Source organism: Petaurus breviceps, unplaced genomic scaffold (assembly GCF_028583685.1).
Source record: "Petaurus breviceps papuanus isolate PSGF00001 unplaced genomic scaffold, PetGlider_PUasm1.0 89893, whole genome shotgun sequence".
In the NCBI taxonomy this organism is placed as follows: Eukaryota; Metazoa; Chordata; class Mammalia; order Diprotodontia; family Petauridae; genus Petaurus; species Petaurus breviceps.
The window spans coordinates 811,107-815,566 of NW_027187139.1; the positions used below are offsets into that span (position 1 = coordinate 811,107).

At 34.9% G+C, this 4,460-nt stretch overlaps 1 long non-coding RNA gene across 1 annotated transcript; it reads left to right on the forward strand.

Annotated features, from left to right (window-relative positions):
* The first annotated feature begins 721 nt into the window (after positions 1 to 721).
* Positions 722 to 3,863, forward strand: LOC138176541 (uncharacterized). The gene is made up of 3 exons (XR_011172329.1): positions 722 to 935; positions 1,042 to 1,138; positions 3,630 to 3,863. It is a non-coding gene; the product is annotated as an uncharacterized lncRNA (long non-coding RNA).
* Positions 3,864 to 4,460: the final 597 nt, after the last annotated feature.

Genomic DNA, 4,460 nt, shown 5'->3' on the forward strand with positions numbered 1-4,460 from the left:
CTCAAGAAGAAATTAGGCATGACAAACTATAGGAAGTCATGAAAAGCTAATAGTCTCATCTACTGCTAGAAATGCTTTCCTTGTTCTTTGAGAAGAGAAACCTACAACTTTCTCTTACTGATTGCCTTAATGCTGATATGTTTCATCAAATAAATTTCTTCAACAATTTTAAAAGTATTTCTTCGTTGCTATGCTTTGCAGTTGTTTAAAAGGGAGTATTTTATAATTCTAGTAAGAAATCTAGGCATTTGCATGCCTATCTACATATTATCTATAACCTTTCATCTATTCTTCTACAGTCTTGTCCTTTTCTGACTATTGTTCTTACCCTTCCTCTGTAGTACAAGATACTACTCCTGACTCCTAAACTGCCACAGAATGCTATTGATGGAATGGATAGCCTTGTAAAAGCAGAAGCTAGATATTGAAAAACAAAGTTTATATTAATCCCATGTTAGGGGAATGGCTTTTCAATACATGGGTCACTAAACTTGCTAAGAATTAAACTACAATTTCCCTCTTAATTAGATTTTCAAAATATTTGACAACCAGTTTTCTGGATTGGTGAGATTCTCCATGGGTTCTCTGGGAAACCTCTTCAGAGATTGTTCTTAACGTCCAAAAGATGTCATGCTACTAAAGAGCCATCTGTACAAGAAGGAACTACTTGTAATAGAAATAACTGTAGCCAAGACATTCATATTGGAAGTCCCCTTTCCAATTTATTTATAGAGAGAAAGGAATCCATATGACTTGGACCTTCCTCAAGGTAAATAACATGGGTTTATTTAAAATTTCACTGTGGATTGCAACACTTGCATATAAATCTTAATGCCCTGTTGAGCAGCCCTATAAATATAGGGGTAGTCTAGGCTCTTGAGAAGGTACCCTCATTTGGCTTCAGGTCCTGAGAAGCTAATATTAACTTAATTTAGGTAAGTTGAGTGTGACAAGGCTCAGTTGAGCCTTATTTGTCCTAGTCAGACCTCTCTTTTGCTGTTCTGTCCTTCCTTCATGTCTTCCATTATTTCCTTATTCCAGCCACCCCCTCACATGAGGACTCTTCATCTTGTCGTATTGGTGCTTTTTGTGATGATCTCCTACGCTGGTATGAAGTATGCATCTGGTACTCCAAAAGGTAAATAAAAAATCTTTCTGAACAATTAAAATAAGTGAGGAAGAAAAATGTGAATTACGATTATTTGACAGACATATTAACAGCTTCATCTCAGGTTTTGTGGTACATGTGGGGTTTTCAATGAGTTATGGCCAGCTTCGAACACACTAATTGCCACTATGGGCACGATTTCATCCATCTTCATTATCTCTGGAATCCAGAATTTCTGGGAAGATGTTTGGCCGTGGCTATTTGCTTCGAAATTTTGAAGTGTTGGAGCTGAGTGCCTTCCTTGATTTACTGGAACCAACTTTAGAAGCAAAAAGGAAAATATCGGGATAGTATGCAACTGGCCCACCTGTGCTAGTAATGCTTATTTCTATTTAATTTCCTTATCTCATCAACTCCCATGATATCTTCCCTGGGTTGAAAAAATCTCAAATTTCCCTCTCCATTTCTAAACTCTCCATTGATTTCCAGTTTCACTTCCCTAACTCCCTGTTAATGGAATCTTGAACTGAATGTCCAAAATATAACGTATTCTAAAATATCCCAATCTGAACCTATCATCTAGCCCTCTAAAACCTCTCTCTTCCAATTTTCCTTATTACTTACCATCTTGGTATCCTTGTAATACCAGTACTTGTTCCAGGCACAGTCATGATCCTAGTTTACCAGGCTCACAACTGATGCAATCCTTAACTCCTCAATATCTCTGTTGATATCATCTTTGGAACCTCTCTTGAATACCTCTTTCTCTCCTCTGTCACTCCTACCTCACTAGTACCTGTCTGGATCTCCTCATACTTGGAATATTGTATTAATCTTGCTGTTTGGTATGCCAGTTGCCATAAGTCTCTCTCTCTACTCCAATAAATGCTCTGTTCACATACCAAAGCAATCTTCTTAAAACACACCTTTAAAATTTTTCATACCCTGTTTCTCCACATATATTTTTCAGTCCACTAACAATGACATTTTTATTGTTCCTGGAATAAAACATGCCATGTCATGGTGTTCTGGATATTTTCATTGTCCCTTTTCTATGCCTAGAATAATTTCCACCTCACTTTTAACTCATATCTTCTCTGGATTGCTTCATGAAAAAGCTATAAGAAGTCTTTTCAAAACTCTTAATTTTAGTGCCTTTTTTCTGTTGATTATATCCTATTAGTTCTTTAAGAGTTTATTGACTGAAGATCATTGTTTTTTTTAATCTAGTTTATCATACTTTAGCTCACTTTCTCATGTAACCCTCCCATTACCAAACTGAACTTCTGAGCACACCGCATTCTTTGTTGGGCATAAGCTTTTGCTCACTTTGAGCTCTAAACCTAAAATGTTATCTAATGTCTGCCTATGAAAATACTACTCATCCATCAAAACCCAACTGAAATATCACCTTCTCCAAGAGGTTTTCTTTTCGTGATCTTTCCCAAACAATTTGGAAGATATTTTCCTCTTACTATGAATTCCTTAGCATTTTACTAATTTTAATCACAAAATAGTGATATTTGAAAGTACATCACTTTTCTATATATCATAAAATATTACATTGCATTGACTAAAAGGAATGGTGTTTTTCAATCATTTGTCGCTAGTGCCAAGCATAGTACCTTTCACATTGTTTCAGTATAAAGCATTTATTTAGGTCATCCTTTATGCCAGGGACCGGGAAGACAAAAACAACTATGAAACAATCTCTTTCCTTAAGAAGCTTATACCCTTATGTGGATGGTGACATTGACAAATATAAACAAATTAAATTTTAAAAATAACTCTATTATAATATGGGTTGGGGAGTAAAAATCTGACTTGCAGGATTAGGATTGGGTACATTTAGAAGACAGCACATGAGTCAAGTCTTGAAGTAAATCCTTGCTTCTAGGAGGACAGAATGAGGAAAAATTTCATGGAACAAATGGGTATGGTCTCTAAAAATGACCAGAGATGACTTATGGAAACCCTTGTTGTTAGAAACAAAGAGAAAGCTAATTTGACCAAGTTATAGAGGGAATGAAGGAATGAACTCTGTGATTCAACTGGAAAAAATACCTTTGTGTCTGGTTGTTAGGAGATTTATGTATCAAAAAAAAGTTTCTATTTGATCTTAGAAGACAAAAGAGTCACAGTATTTTACTGAGTAGGAAAGAGGTACAATAAGATTAATAGTAATATAAATGAAACAACAAGTCCAATCCCTACCCAAATTTGATCCTCACAACAATTTTGTGATGTAGTTTAGGGTAAGTATAATAATTTCCATTTTGTAAATAGTTAATCAAAATCTCATGGAAGTGAGATGTTTATAAGTTTGAGAAGTTTTTGTATAACAAGCTGTCATGTAGGACTGGAAACCAGTTTTTGAATTTCAAAATCCTGGGTTTGTCCCATTTCATTCTACTAATTTATTCATGTTTAGGTTAAACTTTTTGAACTCTTATTCAGAATACAGCATAACTTCTATGTGATTATAAAGATTCTGACATCTTTGTTTTATTTCTTTCCATAGGGATTCCGAAGGATACTTATGAATGTCTGTTAAGCCGTGGTGAATGTATGCGGCACTGTCCTGGCAAATACGCAGAACAAGGCACCTGCCAAAATAAGAGAAAACTATGCTGTTTATATCTTTGAGTACATAGTAAATTGACTAAAAATAGAAAAAAGAAAGCATGGTCTTTCCAGGGTCTATGGTATGGTAGGGTAAGAGAATATAATACAAGAAAAATTTAAATGCATAGAATAAATGTTACTCTTATTTTAATAAAGGAAAATCCAATTTTTAAAGCAAGCTTTCAAAGGCAGAAATGATTCCTCAGTATTTTATTTTCATTTGAAGTGGTGAAAAAATTATATCATAAATCAAAATTAAGAACAGACATTTTCTCATAGAGTGGAGAAGTAATGTTGCATAGTGGATGGTCAATACACATTGAAGTGATTGAAGACTTGTAGTAATATATTCCCTGTGAAATCTTGCAAACTTTTCCACCCTCTAAGCAAATTTCTAAGGCTTGAAGTTATACATAAAATACCCATCTGCATTAGTAGGGGGAGTTTCCTCTTCTAGAAGATTCCTATACTGATGCAATCCCAGGTTTGAATCTTCTCCCTATTTTACCCTATACTTCATCCAGATCCAGAATTTCCTTGTTGAGATTGTTTCCTCTACAGATAAGTTTGCAATTTTTCTACATGTAGGTACCGTACCTGGTCTTTAAGAGCTTCTCTGGTCCAAATAATTCATCTTCTGTTTGGACATTCTAGCAGTGATTCCCCTACTTCTAAATGAGGCTTACACATAAGACACACAATCCATTCATTACTAAGCTTGTGTTCA